The 22588-nt window shown below is 34.1% G+C and overlaps 1 pseudogene; it reads right to left on the bottom strand.

Moving 5' to 3' along the window:
• Positions 1-280: 280 nt before the first annotated feature.
• LOC102619704 (immune-associated nucleotide-binding protein 9-like) lies at positions 281-15568 on the bottom strand (annotated as a pseudogene).
• Between the last annotated feature and the right edge of the window lie 7020 nt (positions 15569-22588).

Below are 22588 nucleotides of genomic sequence, written 5' to 3'. Positions count from 1 at the left end.
AATTTAATATCTATAAAACAGATGTCGTATGATGTCGAAGGATTTTCATTATGTATAAGGTAAATAAAGATTATGTCAGATATGCGTAAATAAATATTGTCCTTGATAAATCTAGGCTATGAGCTGGTTGAAGTTTTGGTGTGAATCAAAGAAGGGTCATAGGCTTGGTGGGTCTATTGCAAGTCTCTTGGACATTAGGATTAATCTATTAGTCTATTTGAAGTTTTTGGGAAAGTCATGATTGTTAGAAGGGCATATCTTGGGTTGCATCTGCTGCAAATGTGAAAACAATATAGCGTTCGTTAAGAGCTCAATGAGGAGAAAAGGAATCACATCTCTTTGGATTCACTGTGTAAGAAAAGATTCAAGATGGCTCTATAAAAGAAACTTCATTTGATGTCAATACAGTTTTTCCATATAAAACTATCTTAAGAATGCCCTTGAGACTGGACAGTGAACATTTACATAATACAGGATATAAGCTTCTTGACTGTAGTAAAACACCGAGAATAAATGCGGTATAAAGTTCAAATATTATCTGAAAAGGAAGAGGAGACAGAAAAAATATACTTTAGGTGATTTTCAAGCCAATGGCACATAGAGCCTGCAGGTGACTAGGTCAAAGAATAGGACACTGCAGTTTTGGAACTCCGTTACGGAGCTCCTCAGTCTCCCTCTGACCTCTTTCAAGTTTCTCTCTAAGGTTAAAAATTTCTTCATTTGACTTTATTTGAGCTAATTGAGCAGCCCCTTCTGCCTTTAATCGAGCAAGATGCTCCTCTGCCAATTGCTGTTCTAGCCTAGTTGTTGTCTCTTTGAGCTTAGACTCAACCTATCAAAAAAGCATCAATATCAGCCAGAAAACACGCCACTAAGCCTTGGAGTAGCAGCCTAATACAAAAAAAGATTGGTAGTGGTAATATAAAACTCCAACTTAAGAGAAGAAAATTCTTAAGTGTTAATTTAGTTTAATCTAATTGCAAAGGGAGTTGCTAAGTTCACCATACTTGGCAAAACTTTCTAACGTCAATCAATTCCACTCTTTCAATCATTGATAAATGGTAGAAACAAAAACTTAAAAAAATAAACAGATAAACACAAAATATAAGGCATTAAAGAATCTACTAAACTTTTCATTTTGCCACACTTCAGGAATGTGGAGAGTGAAACGTATTAACAACTCAGACATATAGTTATTACACAGAATGTTACAGCAAATCCAAATTATTGTTGAATAGGATCAGGCTTAATGCCGAATCATTCTATTGCCTTGCTATAAATTAAAACTGTGGAACGGAAAATCAAAACTACGCAGCTTTTTTATTAGGTTCCATGTGCCTAACTATATTTTTCATAAAAAATTATTTTGAATGTGGCTATTTAGTTTTTAACAAATTTAGAATATGACATAACTTGGATATAAGTTATAACATTTCAATTGTTCCCACAGATTCAGGAGTGCATAATTCCTAGCAACAAAACAGGATCTACAGTATTACAAGAAATGTTCTAAAGATTGATGACTAAACAAGTGCAGAATCTATTCCTAAGTGCAAGTCATGATGAGCAAACAAAACAGAATCAGTGAACAATCATTAGAACATTTCATCAAGAAACACTTAATTTCATCCAGAAATAAAATAGAACACGACAATCAAACAATCTTCAAGGTAAGAACAACATGCTACAGCCATCAAAACACAATTAGTGAACAGATAACTTAATAACATATTTGTCCACATCAACTAGCAAGATAAGGCATTTTTTCATATGGCAATCTCCAACAATCTAATTGTAAGGACACAGCGGCAGTCTTTACCACCTCCAAGTCTCACAATTTAGAATATCAGTACAGGTACCTGCATGCTTTATAAAAAATACCATCTCAATACTTCGTTTGAGTTGATCTTCATATGATTTTTTCATCTGCTCCTTCAGCTCTGAAATTTCTCGTTTTGAATATCCCTTGAGAGAATCTACCTCAACTTGTTGATCACGGAGTTTAGTAGCCCTTTTCTGAGTAGAAAAAAAGAAAAAGAGACATTGTCATGACATATTCAGAAAGAAGCAGCACAGAAGTCTATCATGATACTAATGAAGACACCTTCAACTCAGCAAAGATTTCATCTATATATGGTTGCCCACCATTCTACAAGATCATAAAGTCAACCAGAGAAAGAAGCTTTCCAACCTGCTCAGTTCTCTTCGCCGCATCCTTAGTCTTGTTATCAAAAAGCACACGCCTATTATCGCATAGTTGAAGGATTTCCTAAAAGAATGGAAAAATGATCAGCTGACAAAATTTTTTTTTATTGTGATCATTAGTACTTAATATCATGCATCCTCAAAAACTATTTAAGGGCAAGCCATAATCAAATTTTAATAATCAATTCCATTCTCCTTATAGTTTGACAACTTACAATAACCTTTTACGTCCATCAAATTTAAAGATCCTAAAAGGTGATCAGCATTCCGTATAACAGAAAATAATGATAATAATAATAATGCTCTGCATAAATTCCAGTAAAAAGCATTGACCCAATCAAAATGACTAATGAAATTATCGAAAACTATTGCCTTTCAGAAACAAACCTTTAAAGGCTTTGGACACTCAGGACCCAAGTAATCTTCTAATGTTTCGTCATTATCTTCAAGTTCATCCCCTCTAGTGAAAACAACAATCATATAGTCAAAAACTTTTTTCCCGAACAAGGACTCCAAACTGTGTATTGCAGCTCCTTCCTCTTCAGAAAAACGGTTTCTAACAGAGAAAACTATAAGGACTGCATGGATCCCATCCTTGGCCATACCAATACATTTGACAATTTCCTTGCTGACAAACTCAAAGTCAGCGGAAGAATCAAAAAGTCTTGCAATGGCTCATAACATCAATCTACTTACCACTACAACATCAACAAGCATGGAATGGAATATCTGAGCACCAACATTAGTAAATTACCAGGAGTATCAATGACATTAACAACTTGGCCATCTTTGAGCATGGTTCTCTGCATTTCACAAGTTTTAGTATCCTCAGACGAGCCAACCTTCGACTTGAAGGCTCTTCTTCCGAGAATACTATTGCCCGTTGTTGTGCAAATTTTAATGTACTCGCAAGCGCACGAATCTATTGTAGAATAGACTAATGGTGACGAGTGTCGATCCCACGAGGAGGTGAATTTTAATTATATGTAGAATTAATTTTGTAAATGGGTGGTTGGAATTGTGGTGAAAGTGATTTAAATTATCCTAAAATTAGAATTGAAATGGCGATAATAAATTCTAAAATTGGAATTGCAATGACGAGAATAAATTGAAGAGAAATCTTTTGAAATGACGTACTTGGGTATCTGGATCCATATCAACATGCATCATTGGCTAAATATTCCTTATTAATACCAATTAAATCATGAGGGGGGAATCCACACCTCATGAACCACGCTCTAATCAATATGGTGCTAAGGGCTTATCGTGCCAAATAATAATAACCTTGTACTAGGGGGCCGGTGAAACCAAGACGGTACTAGACAAGATTAGTATTATTTATCGACGAGAAGTCAAAACATCCACAAAAATTAGAGGGGAAGAGAAAATAAATTTACCAAATTAAGCCCATGACACATGTTGAGACTTCACCTTCAACCCAAGCTTGAAAGAAAATTAGTTACTCATAATTGAACTAGGGGCAAAATGGAAATTTATTAAAATACGAAGAAAATACAAGATGGAGAAGGAATTATAAAAAATGGATCCCAAAAATGGATTCAGAGATATCAAATTAGGGGGGAGAGACCCCATTTTTATAGATACATAGAGTAAATCATGGCCATCGGATTAAAAACAGTTTGGACGCTCATGATTGCACCATGTCATCAGTCAACAGTACGCGGTTTGACCACGTGGATGAATAGTAACACGGTTTGACTTGGATGAAGAGTAACGCGGTTTGGTTGAAAATAATCCTGTGTGATGCATGTACTGTATGCGAGATTTTTCGTCCACTGATATGCTGCCACGTCACTATCAACAGTACATAAGAATTTTAGCCCAACAGGATCGTGACACCTCATCAGTCAATGCCACATCATCATCCGTCTATGTGAATAGTGTCGTGAACAGTAACGTATACAGTACCGTACACGTGAATAGTACCGTACATGTGAACAATGCCATTTTTCCTTTTATGCTCCTCCTAAGGTTTTCGACCATCCTGAGTTCAAAAGTGATGTCCGTTTTGCCATCTGATCTCTCGTTTATTGTGAAATAACTATGATGCCCCTAAAATACATAAAATACTTAATTAAAATAAAACAAACGGAATTAAATCAAAAGAAGGTTAAATTCATAAAAGTAAAGGTGTTAGTAAGACTTGAAATGTAAAATGACAGTTTTCTCCTTTATAAATATGCATTTTCTAACACTCAACACACCCTCCAACCAGCTTATTGCTAGTCCCTAGCAAATGAAGCAAAAATAAAATTCAAATTCAAAATGATTTTTTTTTTAAAATTTAGAAACACTCGTGTTTATTCAATCAGATTAATGATAGCAATCAAATAAAAGTATAAGCATTATCTCCAGTCTAAAGCAACATCACACTCACATCAACCATCCACATGAATTAGCTCAGTAGACTTTGTTATATCTACTTTCAAGAATGACATGTCAAACCCCAAAATCTCACTGGAAGTAGTGACACTCTCACAAATAAATTAAACCCACTAAAAATAGTCACTCCAATGAATGGTAATTGAGAGAGAAAATAATAAAGAAGTGATATCACATGCTCTCACCAAGATGAAATAAATATGCCCTCAGCTTAGAAATAATACGATCTTAAGTCAAACAAAAGTGCTAGTCAACCCACTTTATTTATCTTTTTTTTTTATTATGCATCACTACATCTTTTTAGCCCATATAACTAGCTTCTACTTCAAACTATAGTTCCCTAAAATCAAGGAGGACTTTTATTAGGAACTAACGTAGGCTAGGGACATGGCTAACAAAGAAGGAAAATAAGGAAAACAAAGTGTATATTTGAGAAAAATGCAGAGAAATTTTTTTTTTTTGGAAGTTGCAAGGTGGATTTCACCTATTATTTTTATTTATATTCTTTTGAAACAACAACTTTTGTTTTTTTTCTCTTTTTTTTTGGCATAACTTCACTGAACAAAATAATTATTTACATTTTTCTCAAATATAAATAGGTGATGGAACTTATAAGACATCGGGTAATACTCCAAATCGGAGTGGGTCAAGATGATAAGTTGACAAAGAAAAGGTTTTTTTTTTTTTAAAGGCTCAAAAGGGTTAACTATGGATATTTAATAAAAGGGATGGCTAGAAAGGCTCAAACGGATCAAAGATGGCCTTTCCATCGTCTTTTAGGGTTCTAAATAATCATCCATATCTACTAGTTAGATGGGCCTCCCAATGTAACAACACACATTTTTGTTCTTTCTTTTTTTTATTTTACAATTTTTTTAAGGGTTAACTCAAAAGCAATTTAAAGATCGTGTGTAAAATAATAAACTGCTAAGCTGTATAAAGAGTGGGCAAAAGGGTTATTCTCCAAGAAAAATAATAGGCTCAAAAACTCACTTGGTACTTATTATGACATGTTCATTCCTTCAAGCAACTCACATTTGTCTCCGACATCAACATGTAGAGTAGCAAACATAACGTAACATCACTTAAGACCAAAGATAATACAAATACTAAAATTTGAAATTAATCATGTCATCCAATGTTAAAACAAATCACACAAAATTTTTTTTTTCAAACAACATTCTACCCCCCAACCTATTCTCAGCATGAAAGGAAAATATGGATGCAGAAATGTGAAAATGATGCATAAAAACTAATTAGAAAAGTTACACGTAAAATTATAGAAAACAAAAATGGTTTTTTTTTTTTTTAAGAAGATATGTTTCTAGAGGAACTACACTCCATATTCAGCCATCTTCGACTCAAAAGTTGGAAAATGTATATTTATAGAGGAGAAATTAAAAAGAAGAAGAAAAATGAACATCAAAACTTAATAAAGAAAAAGAAATTTTTTTTAAAAATTTTTTAATTAATTTTTTTTAAACGATGAAGATGCGTTTCTAGAGTTACTACACTCCATATTCAGCCATCTTCAACACAAAAAGTTAGCAATAGTTAGTTTCTACAACAAAAAATTAGTAAAAACTTAACCAAAATTCCACAATTGTCGACTATTCCCTCCCCCCAACCAGAACGAAACATTGTCCTCAATGTTTGAAAGGAAAGAAGTAGAGTTTAGAAGACATCACCTGGGTGGTGCAACACAGAAAAAAATATTTACAAGCGGAGAGTTAAATCTAATTTGTACTTCTTACTGCGGCTACTGTTACCATCATTATTTGGGCGCTCCAACACAAAGGTCCAGGGGTCTGGCTCCGGTTTATAAGCTTGTAACAGATCAAGTAACTCATTAGCAGTGTGAGCACAAATAAAAAGTTTTTTCACATTAGAAGGAATGAAATAGTTTTTTATTGCATGGTTAAGAAATGCGATAAAGCCATCATAAAAGTTATTGACATTTAACAAACCGATGGGTTTTTGGTGGATGTGCAGATGGGCCCAAGATGCTAGCGTGATAAGTGCCTCTAGTGTTGCAAGATCTCCTGGAAGGAAAATAAAAGCATCAGCATGATTAAGCATTTCAGTTATTCTTTCTTGCATACCTGAGACGACTAACTCTTCTCCAGTTGATGAGTCAGACGAACTGCCCAATGGTTTTAGGACTCTTGGGATGATGCCTAACACTTGACTTCCTCTTATAAAAGCTGCTTCTGAGATCATTTTTGATAACCCTCGGTTACCTCCTCCATACACCAAGTGTAATTTTCTCTCTGCTATACTTCGACCAAGATCGATGGCTGACTCAACGAACTCTTTATGTTTGCCATAGGTAAATCCAGAGAGCACACAAATGTTCTTGAATTGTCTATTTGGAGTAGTTGCCATTGTGATACTTCTCAAAAAAATAATTTGTGAGTGCTTGACCAAAAAAATCACATTTAAGAGTCTTGGTGACAGTGGGTCACAGTTGTGTATGAGGTAACATGTCAGTGTCAAATAACGCGTAAAGCACGTGGCTCGCGAGTCAAAAAGGAAACAATAAAAAGGAAAAAGCAAACAGTAATAAAATTATTAAAGACAATAATGCACACAATAAAACAATAGTGAAATAAAATAACAGTAAAGTGAAAGGATATTTACAGGTAGTTGCGACTGTGGCTCACATCTTCTTCTGGTTTTACGTCCAGAAACGGCTTGAACGCCCTCTATGGGTCGAGGATAGGCTTGCTATCCAGTTTTCTTATAAACTGGCAAACAGGGTCGTTTATAGTCAGATTCCCGAGACTATATCGTGCATGCTCTTTCTAGAATAATGGCCATAACTGGAGAATCGCTCCTTGCACATATCCACTGGGATGCATTTCAAGAGACAAAAGGATATCATCCAATGACTCCTTATTCAAGCCATCCCTAATGAATTGAATCTTATCTTCCCTGTTATCAGACACCATTCCTAAAGAACATGGGTTTTTATTGTAACTCATTCTGGCACACTTATGACAAGCAACAAAAATTCTTCGAGCTCGTCGTTTTCTTGCATAATTTCCTTTACCACAACCAGGCATGTATGTAATAAATTTTGGAGGTAACTCACCTGCCAATCGTACTTTCACCTCGATTAACCAATGGATATCAGCAGGTATGTTATTCCTCATGAGCAATCGCATGCGTTCGGACCGAGCTTTATAGATCGTAAGAAGGGCATTCTGAGGAAGTGAAGGAAATCTCTTGTAAAGTTTCGCTAGAGTCTCGTTTCTGTCCATATCTTCGCTTCAGAATATCAGTTATTATGGGAAACTGAAGTAACCGACTTGATTGTCACGGAGTACCGTTATCCGCCACTTCACCGGGGTAACAAACTAAAGCACACAAACAGAAAAATAAATTAAAACACACAAAGAAAATTAAAATCGTCCTCTTATTGAATTTACCTCAAGCTCCAACTGGATGTCGTAAACACTTCTCTCAATGTCTCGGAGTTGGCGTTCTAAACCCTCAACATAGGCTACTAACTCTGGTGGTTGTAGAGCCCAAATGCGATGTGTTTTACAAAATTGAATCTGCCTTTTGAGATGAGTTTTGACACGTTGAAGTGGTTTAAGAATGTTCAGGATGAACGGTCTAAGTAATGTACTCATGATTAAAAATGATAAAAGAAAACTTAATAGTTAAACAAACACATTTATGCAAAAATAATTTCAATTAGCAGAAGAATAATATAAAGAAAGAAAAAAAAATCAAATCAACGAAAAGAAAAAAAAATCAATTCAAATCTGGTGGGTCACTCAAATTTATTTCGGTGTCTTCTCCATGTGGTTGGTACTCTAGATATGGCTTTAATCTTTGACCATTAACTTTAAACGTGACACCGTTCTTTGGGTCCTTAATTTCAATTGCCCCATGTGGAAAAACAATATGAACAATAAAGGGACCAGACCATCGAGAGCGTAACTTACCTGGGAATAGGTGCAAGCGAGAATTGAATAAAAGCACTTTCTGACCTGGAGTGAACAATTTTCTCATCATTTGCTTATCATGGAAGACTTTCATTCGTTGCTTGTAAATCTTGGCATTGTCATATGCGTCATTGCGAATTTCTTCAAGTTCTGCCAATTGTAATCTTCTTTCTGAGCTGGCTTGCTGCATGTCAAAATTGAATTTCTTGATGACCCATTATGCACGATGCTCGAGTTCCACAGGTAGGTGGCAAGCTTTTCCATACACTAGCCTGTAGGGTGACATCTCAATCGGGGTCTTGAAAGCCGTTCTATATGCCTATAATGCATCATCAAGTCTTAATGACCAATCTTTCATGTCTGACCTCACCGTTTTTTCTAATATGTGCTTTATTTCTCGATTGGATATCTCAACTTGGCCACTGGTTTGCGGATGATATGGGGTCGCCACTTTGTGAGTGATTGAATACTTTGTCAAAAGAGCTTTGAATGCTTTGTTACAAAAGTGGGCACCACCATCACTGATTATCGCTCGAGGGAATCCAAAGCGTGAAACAATGTTGCTTTTCAAAAATGCTATCACCATCTTGTGATCATTGGTCCTACATAGAATTGCTTCTACCCATTTCGATACATAGTCAACAGCAACCAATATGTATTGATGGCCAAAAGACGGGGGAAAGGGTCTCATGAAGTCGATACCCCATATATCAAAAATCTCAACCACTAAAATTGGATTTAGTGGCATCATATTCCTTCACGTAATGCTCCCCATTCGTTGACACCTATCACATGAAGAACAGAAAGTGTAAGCGTCTCAAAATATAGTTGGCCAATAGAAACCACAATGTAAAACTTTAGTCGCTGTTTTCTTAGCACTGAAATGGCCTCCACAAGCTTGTTCATGGCAGAATGAAAGAATATTCTGAATTTCATTTTCTGGGACACATCGTCTAACAATTTGATCAGCACAATACTTGAACAAATACGGGTCATCCCAAAAGAAATTCTTTATCTCTGCAAAGAATTTAGCCTTATCTTGCTTGGTCCAATGCTCTGGAAGTTTACCTGTAACAAGATAATTAACTATATCAGCATACCAAGGTAATACTTCCACACTCATTAATTGTTCATCTGGAAATGACTCATTCAATATTAATGGCTCTGTAATTGTGTCAAAATAGAGACGAGAGAGGTGGTCCGCCACAACATTTTCTGTCCCTTTCTTATCTTTGAATTCCAAGTCAAATTCCTGCAAAAGTAACATCCAACAAATTAGTCTAGCTTTTGCATCTTTCTTTGTGAGAAGATATTTAAGAGCAGCATGATCTGTGAATATAATTATTTTACAACCAATGAGATAAGATCGAAATTTATCTAATGCAAACACTACTGCTAGCATTTCTTTTTCAATAGTTGAATAATTCAACTGTGCATCATTCAATGTCATACTAGCATAGTAAATAACATGGGAAATTCTATCAACTCTTTGTCCTAATACTACTCCTACTGCATAATCAGATGTATCACACATGAGCTCAAATGGTAAGCTCCAGTTTGGGGGCTGAATGATGGGTGATGATGTCAACAACTGCTTTAGTTTTTCAAATGCCACAAGACATGAATCATCAAAGATAAAAGGTACATCCTTAGCAAGTAAATTGCATAAGGGTCTAGAAACTTTGCTAAAATCTTTAATGAAACGTCTATAGAAACCAACATGCCCAAGGAAAGATCTTACTTCTCTGACTGTTTTGGGTGGAGGAAGATTAGAAATGAGATCCACCTTGGCTTTGTCAACCTCAATACCTTTGCTCGAAATGATGTGACCGAGAACAATACCTTGTTTTACCATAAAATGGCATTTCTCCCAATTTAAGACCAAGTTCTTCTCGATATATCTATGCAGAACTAGTGTTAGATGATGTAAACATTGATCAAACGAGTCACCAAAGACAGAAAAGTCATCCATAAAGACTTCAAGGAATCGTTCAACCATATCAGAAAAAATGCTTAATATGCATCGTTGGAATGTAGCAGGTGCATTACATAATCCAAATGGCATTCTCCTATATGCAAATGTGCCAAAAGGGTAAGTGAAAGTAGTTTTCTCTTGATCTTTTGGTGCTATGGGAATCTGATTATATCCTGAGTAGCCATCTAGAAAGCAATAAAATTCATGGCCTGCTAATCTATCAAGCATTTGATCAATAAATGGTAAAGGAAAATGGTCTTTACGTGTGACAGAATTCAACTTCCTATAATCAATGCATACACGTCATCCTGTAGTCACTCTAGTGGGTATCAATTCATTATCAGCATTGGTAACTACAGTGACTCTTGACTTTTTGGGGACAACTTGCACAGGACTGACTCATGAACTATCAAAAATTGGGTAAATGATACCTGCGCCTAATAGCTTAAGGACTTCAGTTCTAACAACTTCTTTCATGTTAGGATTTAACCGACGTTGCATCTCCCTAGTAGTTTTAGCATTTTCATCAACGTGAATGTAATGCATGCAGTCTACTGGGTTTATACCTTTAATATCTGCTATGGTCCATCCTAATGCTCCTTTGTGCTCTTTTAAAACATCCAACAACTTACCTTTTTGTTCGTCATTTAGGGATGATGAGATTATTACCGGCAGAGTACTTTCTTCTCCCAAAAATGCATTTTCCAGAGTGTTGGGTAATGGTTTGAGCTCGAGTTTCGGTGGTGATTCTGATGATGGGATGAGTTTCTTCTCTGATGGTGCTAGTTGTTCAACTCTTGACTTCCATTTATTAGTGTTCAAGGATGGTGCTGAGTCAAGTAGGGCATTGACCTCATCGACCGATCTATCCATATCAAAATCCAAACTAAAGTGAGTTGAACATGTTTGTAAAGGATCATCACTAAGGTTTGAAAGAAAAGTGTTATCAACTATTGTTTCAATTAAATCCACATCAACAATTCCATCATCTGCATTGTGAGGTTGTTTGGCAATGTTGAAGATGTTTAGCTCCATAGTCATGTTGCCGAAGGACAACTGCATATTTCCAGTCCTGCATTAAATGTGAGCATCCGCAGTTGCCAAGAAAGGTCTGCCTAGAATAATGGGGATGTGCTTCCTTGAATCCTGTATTGGTTGAGTGTCAATTACAATGAAATCAACAGGAAAATAAAACGTGTCTACCTAGATAAGCACGTCCTCCACAATACCACGAGGTATTTTCATGGACCGATCTGCAAGCTGTAACATCACTGGAGTTAGGTGTAATTCTCCCAGTCCAAGTTTCACGAATACTGAATAAGGCAACAGATTTACACTAGCTCCTAAATCCAACAAAGCATTCTCAATTGTGTGGTTCCCTATACTACATGAGATAGTGGGGGAGCCTGGGTCTTTGCATTTTAAAGGAATTTTATGTTGGAGTATAGAACTAACATTTTCTGTTAAAAATACCTTCTTTTGAACATGCATATTTCTCTTTTTAGTACAAAGATCTTTAAGAAACTTGGCATAAGATGGAACTTGCTTTATAGCATCAAGCAAAGGGATGTTAACACTTACCTGTTTGAAGATTTCAAGAATCTCACCTGTGGATTTTCCCTTTTTTCCTTTAGCTAACCTCTGAGGAAATGGAGCTTTGGGAATGTATTCTTGTGGGTTGGTTTCTTGTTTCTCCTCCGGTGATGAGTTATCAACATTTACAGGTACAATTTGATTTTCTTTTATCACCGGCATCTCTACTTTGTTGTCGACTTCTTTTCCTTTTCGCAAGGTCATGACTGCTTTGACCTCTCCATACTGCTGTGGTGAACTGGTACTTGTTTCATGCACTCCTTTAGGCTTTAGGATTAGGCACTGGTTGACTTGGAAATTTACCTTTCTCAATGGTCATTGCCAAGGTCTGAACTGAAGAAGCAAGTTGTCCCACCATCTTCTCGAGGCTTGAAACTGATTGGGCTTGTGAGTTGAAGCCTGCTCTCAACTCATTTCGTAGTCCATCAATGGTGCAGTTCTGTTGCTCAATTGTGGAGTGAGTAACATTCCTGAAATTCTGGAATGCATCCTCCCATGGTCTGGGTTGTGAGTAGTTCTGGTTTTGATTGTATGGTCTAAATGGGGGCTGAGAGGCTTGAGGAATTTGAGGAATTGGTTGCATTGGTGGAGCTGGAGCTGCTGGTCCATTCTATTGGAGTCCTTGAGACCATGAAAATTTGGGGTGGTCTCTCCATCCAGGGTTATATGTGTTGGAGTATGGGTTGTAATTTGATGGCTTTCTCATTACACCTATGACACTGGCTTGATCTGAGTATAAGTCATGGTTATGTGGTTATGTTGATTTAGCAGTCGATAACGATGCTATTTGTCGAGCAAGACCTTTAACCATCTCATTGACTTCTTTGATTCCCGAAGTTGACTCGCCAATGTGAACCTCATTTACTCCCTTAATTCTTCTAGTATTCCTGATTGATCGACTCTGTTGTTGGGAATTATCCGCTTGTCGCTGGAAGAATTCCCAAATCTCTGATGCACTTTTTGACATTAGCTCTCCTCCACTTGTTGCCATTAGTCATTCTTGCACATTCGGCAATAATCCCTCCAAAAAGTATTGGCATTGGTGCCATTTCTCGTACCCATGATGTGGACACTTCAAGAGTAGCCCATTGAATCGCTCCCACGTTTCGAAAAACTGCTCGTCCTCTCTCTGGGTAAACTCTGAGATTTCCCTGCGAATAGCATTGGTTTTATGCACTGGGAAATATTTATTCAAAAATTCCGTTACCATTTGTTCCCATGATGAAATGCTATTAGCAGGTAAAGTATTTAACCATGAACGAGCTCTATCTTTTAAAGAAAATGAGAATAGTCTAAGTTTAACATCATCGTCTGAAAATTTCTCATATTTAAAAGTTTGACAAATGGCATGAAAATCATTCAGATGATTATCTGGATCCTCATTTTCTAGGCCATAAAATATGGGGAGACAATTTAGCACACTAGGTTTTAATTCAAAACTCTTAGCAGCTACATTTGGGTATCTTATGCATGATGTGCTCAAATTGGCTAAGGGACTAAAATAGTCCTTAAATGGCCTCTCCTGTGGTGCTTGTAAATCCATTCCAAATTTATTTTTAATGTGCCTGTGTGTGCGAAGTGTTTTTTCTAATTCAAGGTCTATGGGTTCAAGATTAGGTAATAATGACCTACGACCATGCATGCAAAACAAATAAAATAAAAATAAAGAAGAGGAAGAAATTACGATACTAACCTTATTGTGCTATTACAACCTTTCTATAAAAATACACAAAAATAAATACGTGAAATAAATTAACTAAAAATTAAATTAATAAAATAAAATAAAATTACAAAGAAAAATAAATTGAAAATTAAATTACAGAATTTTAAAGAAGAGAAAAAGAAAAGAAATACTAACCTTTAAATGTAGATTCACTTTTTTTCTTTTTTTTTAATAAAAAAATACAAGAAAACAAATAAAAGAAATTATTCAAAAAAATTAATTCTATGAATTAAAATTACTTACCTCCCCGGCAACGGCACCAAAAACTTGTTGTGCAAATTTTAATATACTCGCAAGCGCACGAATCTATTGTAGAATAGACTAATGGTGACGAGTGTCGATCCCACGAGGAGGTGAATTTTAATTATATGTAGAATTAATTTTGTAAATGGGTGGTTGGAATTGTGGTGGAAGTGATTTAAATTATCCTAAAATTAGAATTGAAATGATGATAATAAATTCTAAAATTGGAATTGCAATGGTGAGAATAAATTGAAGAGAAATCTATTGAAATGACGTACTTGGGTATCTGGATCCGTATCAACATGCATCATGGGCTAAATATTCCTTATTAATATCAATTAAATCATGAGGGGGGAATCCACACCTCATGAACCACGCTCTAATCAATATGGTGCTAAGGGCTTATCATGCCAAATAATAATAACCTTGTACTAGGGGGCCGGTGAAACCAATGCGGTACTAGACAAGATTAGTATTATTTGTCGATGAGAAGTCAAAATATCCACAAATATTAGAGGGGAAGAGAAAATAAATTTACCAAATTAAGCCCATGACACATGTTGAGACTTCACCTTCAACCCAAGCTTGAAAGAAAATTAGCTACTCATAATTGAACTAGGGGCAAAATAGAAATTTATTAAAATATGAAGAAAATACAAGATGGAGAAGGAATTATAGAAAATGGATCCCAAAAATGGATTCAAAGATATCAAATTAGGGGGGAGAGGCCCCCTTTTTATAGATACATGAAGTAAATCATGACCATCGGATTAAAAACAGTTTGGACGCTCAGGATTGCGCCACGTCATCAGTCAACAGTACGCGGTTTGACCACGCAGATGAACAGTAACACGGTTTGACCCGGATGAACAGTAACGCGGTTTGGTTGAAAATAATCATGTGTGATGCATGTACCGTACGCGAGATTTTTCGTCCACTGATATGCTGCCACGTCACCATCAACAGTACATAAGAATTTTAGCTCAACAGGATCATGACACCTCATCAGTCAATGCCACATCATCAGTCAATGCCACGTCATCGTCCGTCTATGTGAACAGTGTCGTGAACAGTAACGTATACAGTACTGTACATGTGAACAGTGCCATTTTTCCTTTTATGCTCCTCCTAAGGTTTTCGACCGTCCTGAGTTCAAAAGTGATGTCTGTTTTGCCATCTGATCTCTCGTTTATTGTGAAATGACTATGATGCCCCTAAAATACATAAAATACTTAATTAAAATAAAACAAACGGAATTAAATCAAAAGAAGGTTAAATTCATAAAAGTAAAGGTGTTAGTAAGACTTGAAATGTAAAATGACGGTTTTCTCCTTTATAAATATGCATTTTCTAACACTCAACACCCGTCACACTTTTACCATTGCCAATACGGCCAACTAAAACCAAAGTGCGCTCCGCATTAGATGGAGAAGTAGGCATCGAATCGACATCAATCACTCTTCCTCCCATCATAAAAAAGATTTCAATTTACCTGCAATGCTTTTACAATATCAAACCACTTCACTTTGAATTCAGTTTTTACCATTAAACAATAAGAAACAAAATTTAGTTACCATACCCTTACAATTTCACTCCATTAAAACCTATATTTGTTATTACTTTAAATATTATCCAACCGAACATGAATAAATTCATTAAAAAATTAAAAATAAAAATCATTCAGACCCCGACAATATAGATAAATTTATAATCTTAATAAAAATATGATGAATTGATATATAATCAAGCACAGAATCTAAACATCATCAGTTAATTAATTAATTGCGTCGATAAATATTTTAATTTAATTCTGCTTGTTTTATGAAATTATTGAAAAAAAAAATGACGACGATCAATTATGCACAGTAGCAAACCTGGGGGGCTTAGTTAAAAAAAATTATTTAATTTGGGTTTTTTTTAAATGTTCACATGAATACGTTTTAAGTCTCACAAGCTCAAATTTCATTAGTTTCTTTTAAATTTTAAATAATAATAGTACTAAACAATTTATTTTAAATGCATGAAAGTATCATTTGTCTAAGTAGTTTTCGCAAAATATTTTTAAAAAATAAAATAATGTGGCTATTGAGATCCGAATATGAACTTTAAAACTATTAAATAACATTCTTACCATTGAACTATAAGTTTTTTGTTATATGAAAAATGTGTCTAAATGTTTTTTATTTAATTCTTTTAGAAAGGGCTTGGAGTACATTTAAAACAATAATTAATGGCCCAGAAGGGGCTGAACCCCCTCCTAGGCCTTAATTGGGTCGCCCATGATTATGCATTACATTTGATAAAATTTACAAACTGAGGTAAAGAAAATCAAGTCTATAATAAAAAAAAAAGAAATTGAGATTGACTGGAAAAGGCAAGGACAATTTGGAGAAAGCAAAGTATGAAAGCAAACCATGAGATGATGTGATGAACTGAGATTTTACTTACTTGCGAAGAGAGGAGAGCTAAAAAGAATGTGTTGCGTATGCAAAGATGAGAAAGGGGAAGAGACTTGACTTAAATTTTAGGATTTAAGGTATGAAAATTATAAATTGAATAATGAATGTCATAGAAAATTGAGAAGTACAGGATGTAAGAGAGTTTAAATAGAAAGTTGAGAATAAAAGAATGTAAGAGAGTTTCAATAGAAAGTTGAAAAGTAAAGAATCTAAAAGAGTTTGAAGAAAAGAATTTAAAAGAGTTTAAATAGAAAGTTAAAAAGTAAAAAATGTAAGAAAGTTGAGAAGTAAAGAATGTAAGAGATTTTAAATAGAAAGTTGAGAAGAAAAGAATCTAAAAGAAGAATTGCAGCTAATATAATTAGAACTAAAGAACACTTCTCATTTAAAAAAAAAAATCTTTCAATTAACAAAGTTAGAACTGTAATTCATACTAGAGAACAATTGAAGAAACCAACAAGAAAATCCAAGTGATCTGCCCAATAGAGATTGAATAAATTCGGTATTGGATGTAATTTGTATTTTGTTACTTTCAATCTTTTTGCCACCTTCAATTGAATTTATATTCAATGTAAAGTTTAACTTCTGTTGAAGAAATCTATCCATATATGCGTCCATTCCCTCACATCGTCGTGTAGTACACATGTCAGTAAAAAAATGACTCGTTAAGAATGTTTCAGCCCATCTATGTTATTTTGTGTAAATTTTGTTAACCCAATCATTATTTTGCAAACTTTCTACCTCTACTATATTCCAGCATAATTTATTAAACTGTTTAGGTATAAGAAATTCAAAAATACACTTCGTGAATATTTTTGTGAAATTAGGTTTATTACGTACATTAAATTGTGCATTCCTCTGTAGATGCCAAAAACACAAACGATGATGGGCTTCAGGAATCACCTTTTTAATCGCCTTACTCATTGCTTGATCTCCATCAACCACCATAAAAATAGGCATTTTATTATTAGCAAACAAAAATGTTTCCAAAACCCATATGTATGTCTTAATTGTCTTATCCACAAGTAATGCACATCCAAAAAAAAGTCGCATAGTGATTATTAACTTCCACTAATATGAATAGTGGCTTACTATACTTATTTGTCTTATATGTACTATCAAAAGCTAACACGCCCCTAAAGTGGTGATAATCTTAACAAAACCATAGAATCGACCCAAAATAAGTTTGCAAGTCTATTATACTCATCTACAATATATTTACAAAAGAAATTTAGATCCATACTAGCTTTTCATTTTAAGTATGTCAGTGCAAATTCTGAATATGTTTTAAGTATCATAGATTGACGTTGTCATAACCTCTAACTTGATCAACTAAAAAGTCCATAATTTGACTAGTCTTAATACCAATAACTTTCGTCGAAGTAGCTTGAGTCATCCCAACCTTATAATCCATTGTCAACTCATATAGGTGTTCAAGAATAAATTGATTAACAACACAAGTATCAAGCTATCTTTTCTTTTAACAAACTTTTTAGCATGCTCACCTTCTCTATTACAAACCCAACTTTTCACATTGGTTTCACCATTATTATTATACCTTATATCATTCTTATAACTGTTGAAGCCTATTATTTTCAAATATTTACCATAAAAATTCTTAGCATCTGTAAGTGTCTCAAACTGACTTCCAATTACATCTTCACTAGTCAGTTGTTGCATTTGCTTACTATTAAAATAAATGGAGCATGAGGAATCATCCACACTTGGTAGAATGTTTTCCCTAGCCATTAAAGGAATTTCATGTGATGAAGGAATGTCAAGCTTTGCTTCTTTTAAATTTTGCTTGATAGCTACAAAATAAATATTGAATTTAGGTTGATAACCCTAGAAAGCTCTATTTCTAAGTTCGAATAATTTTACAATGTTCAATATGAATTTTTCTACGTTAAGATACGACTTAAATAATACAGATTGCTCAGAAACATTGAAGCAACCAACTTTGAAGATGTATTAGTTCATTCTTTTAGCCTTTTTCCTTAAGGAGCACGACTGCCAAACATTATATGCTCAATTTTCTTATATTTCTACTTTTTTTTTTGGACAAACAATTGAATAGGTGTTTGATTTTAAAGCATTGGTCATTACATGGTTACATAGCCGAAATCTCTTCATAACCATCTCTCTACTCAACATAAACATAAAAATTCTAAATATCAAATTATAAAGAATATATACAGTACTAACCTTGTTGATCAATATTAATGACTTTCTTGTAGTGATAGCTCCTAGATTTACCTTCAACATAAATTTTTCAAAACCAAAAAGCTTGATTAAGTGACAAAAAAAACTCTACTCAAATTTAATCAGATTGATTGACCAAAAACTCCACTCAAGTTTGATCTTGATGAGATATTATTTATTGTTTACAAATATGAGTTTGAATTGTGTTTCGTTGCTGATAGGAATTTATTCTACCTACAGTCAAAGTGGTTAACATGCTGAGAATTCTTTGCATAAACTATTTGGATCGTGTAGTTGACTAAAGTTTGGGAAATTTCTGCAATCACCCCTACAATTTCAAATATTCTCACAATTTCGCTTGAATAACATATTTTGTTTAATTACACAAAATTTGGTAAAGATATGATCTCAATAAAATATATGAACACGTATACAAAACTAATATTCATAGGAATGTTTAGTTACACTTTAAATTTTATTTTACCTATGTCCTAAACCATTCGTTATCGACTTTTAGTAATTTATTAAGTAGTAATTTCAAGCCAAACAGGAAAGAGTTTAAACATTTAATTAATTTGAAAACTTAATGCGAAACTGAAAATTTCTAAAATAGTACTTAAATTATACTTTTAATGTTATAAGACAATTCGATTATTATGTAATCAAACTAATTTCAAAATCTATTTTGAAAGCATGCAAATGGATATAGTCTCTGCTATGAGTTTTTTTTATTCCAATGTATGACCATGGAAGAGTACCAAAGATATATATTTGTCCAATAGTGAAATATAAATAACAACCTTCAATTTCTTACGTGGCATATTTTATTGACTTACTAGCTATAAAACTATATGCAAATTTGAAAATTGGACTATTATATGAAATATCATGTGATTTATCTCATTTGACCTTAGATTAATGTATCAAATGCCCATAAAATATGGTTTACTTCATTAACCTGTAAATTCATTTTTACTAATATTTATATTTCATAATACATCAGGGTAATTACGACTTTTTCCCTCCTACTAATAAATAAGGATACATAAAAGTAGTCGTCAATGTGTGTGTGTGTGTGTGTGTGTGTGTGTGTGTGTGTGTGTGTGTGTGTGTGTGTGTCACTTCATATGTTTTAATAACTATAAGAAAAATCAGCTCTACTACCTTTTCCCATACTATTTTTATTACATTTTATCACTTGTCTTTCTATGATACTACTTTGTAAAAGAAACTACAATTGACTACTAAAAAATGTCTTTATATTTTTTATTACATTTTACATTAAAGTTGTTGTACATTATAAATGCAAAGTTTAATTTTCAATAACATAACACTTCAACAAAATCAACATCCTAAGTGTGATGTATGATATATAATGATATGGAACTTTAAATATGCTACAAAATCAATAGGAAAAAGATCATCCACACATCTAAATTTGCCCTAATGGCCATACGAGAACCCCTTTAAAATATATATATATATATAAGTAAATATTCATTATGTATTTTCCAATCGTTTTATTTTGAATTTTTGTATCTTCGGATGGTCCCCTGGACACAAGTGAGAGCGCACATGTCTCTTCACTCGTTTTATACCTGTATTTTAAAGTCCCTATGCTTTTGTTACAAAGATTACTGTTCGCTACAGCTCCAATCTACAGTGGCGAGTTCCAAAGATTACTATATACTACAGCTCCGCTACAGTCTACAATGAAGAATTCCAAAGATTACTGTATGCTACAGCTCCGCTACAGTCTACAGTTTAAATACAAGTTTTTAAACACAGAATTCTAAACCATAAAACACTTTCCTCCCCTTTAATTAAACCAATGTGAATGTAATTAAAATTATTTTCTCTTAATTTCTTTAAAGACTTTTCTGAAAACAAATGAATTGTTTCAAATGGTTCTGAAAGAGTTATGTCACGTTCTTCGGTTTTTATGACATAATCAAGAACATAATTATATATATATAATTATGTATAATTATGTTCTTGATTATATATAATATAGTGGGCTTTGAAGAGGTTTAAACAATGGGTGGCATTTGGAGTTAGAATCTGTGGCATTGGGCCAAAATAGTTCCACCATTACTGGAACCGGTTTAGGAGGCTTTGAACGGTTATTTTTTAATTGAAGAAAAATAACCATGAGTGGGTCTTTTTTGAGTTTTGTAAAAAGAATGTGTCAAACCAGGCTTGTTGATAATCCCAATAGGAATAGGTCAAACAATGTGGTAAACGCATTTGAAAATTGGAGGGAAATCTCTTTTGGTTGTGGAGTAGATCACCCCACTCTTTAGGGCTCAAGACTTTTAAGATTGTGGCTGTAGAATGGGCTGGCTCTGAATGGGAGTCACTGAGATAAAAATGTTTGAATTTAACTGACTCAGTGGCTTCCAAAATGCTTTGATAATAAGGCTGGGGTTTTGTTAAATCCCATGGTTTAAAAAACCAGCCTTTGGGGAAAAACTTTGTAAGTGTTTGAAATGGGTCAGTATGGTAAAACCCATCTTTGATAGTTAAAATATTTTGGAAATGGGTTTTATCAAACCAAACCGAGGTTTTCTTTGTTGGTTGTGAGAGAACAATTTATGAAGATGAACTTTCACCATAAATAATAATATTTTGGGATGACTTTGTAATATCTTTAGGGCTTTCTTTCTCAGAAATCTCTGCTGGAGATTCTTGGCTTTGAGAGAAGTTTTGTAAAGCAAGCATGAGCTCAGGGGATTTAGATATGGATTTGATCCATTGGTTTACTTGGTCTTGAGTAGAAAGGGCTTTAGATTTTGCTTCTTCATCTTCGATCATGTTAATCCAAGACTTGATTGGCATGGCAGAGGAGAGTAGTTTTTCTTTAGGAGGAGAGGATTGGGGTTCTTTAGAGGTGGCTTTAGGATCAAAATCTTTGGCAATGCCTTTTCCTTTGTCTCTTCTTTTCGGCAGCATTATCTATTTTAAAGAAATTCCCAGGTTAGAAAATCAGGAATAGAATTTGTATCTCCTTTAATAAATTCAATGTCAAAATAAAAAACACTTAAAATAGCTTGCCAACGTGCAAAAATCTGTTTTGATGCAATGTTTTGAACATCCTTTTCTAAAACATGTTTTGTAGCTTTGCAATCAATTCTAAGTAAGAATTTTTGATTTAATAAATCACTTTGGAATTTAGAAATGCATAGAACAATGGAAAGAATTTCTTTTTTAATAGTAGAATAGTTTTTCTGACATTCATTCCAATGGGCAGAAACATATTGTACTATTTGTTCTTTATTATCTTCCTTTTGTTTTAATATACCTCCATAACTTAAATCTGATGCATCGGTTTCAACAATTTTGGGTAATACAGGGTTTGCAAGATATAAACATGGGATGCACTTAACAGAATTCTTTATGAGCTTAACTACTTTGGTATGTTCATCAGTCCAAGCAACATGATTTTTCTTTAATCTATCATGCAAAGGTTTGGACATCCTATTGATATTGGGACAGAAATCAAGAACATAATTTAGACTTCCTAGAAATCTTTGTAATTGAGTTTTATCTAAGATTTTATCTGGGAATTTGTCTGCAAAGACAAGAGAACGCTCGATAGGAGTAATGGTTCCTTTACAAATGTAATGACCTAGGAACCTGATTCTTGTTTGAAACAAGGAAACTTTGGAATTAGAAATAGCTAGTCCAGCTTTCCTAGTGGCTAAGTAAAAAGTCTTTAAATGTTTGAAATGTTGGTCGATGGTTTGAGAGAAAATCAAAACATCATCTATATAAACAATGCAAAACTCAGAGTAAGGGTTATAAATATCATTCATAATTCTTTGAAATT

Source organism: Citrus sinensis, chromosome 3 (assembly GCF_022201045.2).
Source record: "Citrus sinensis cultivar Valencia sweet orange chromosome 3, DVS_A1.0, whole genome shotgun sequence".
Classification (NCBI taxonomy): domain Eukaryota; kingdom Viridiplantae; phylum Streptophyta; class Magnoliopsida; order Sapindales; family Rutaceae; genus Citrus; species Citrus sinensis.
Note: the sequence above shows the minus strand (reverse complement) of the source record. Positions and strands in the feature narration are given on the sequence as shown.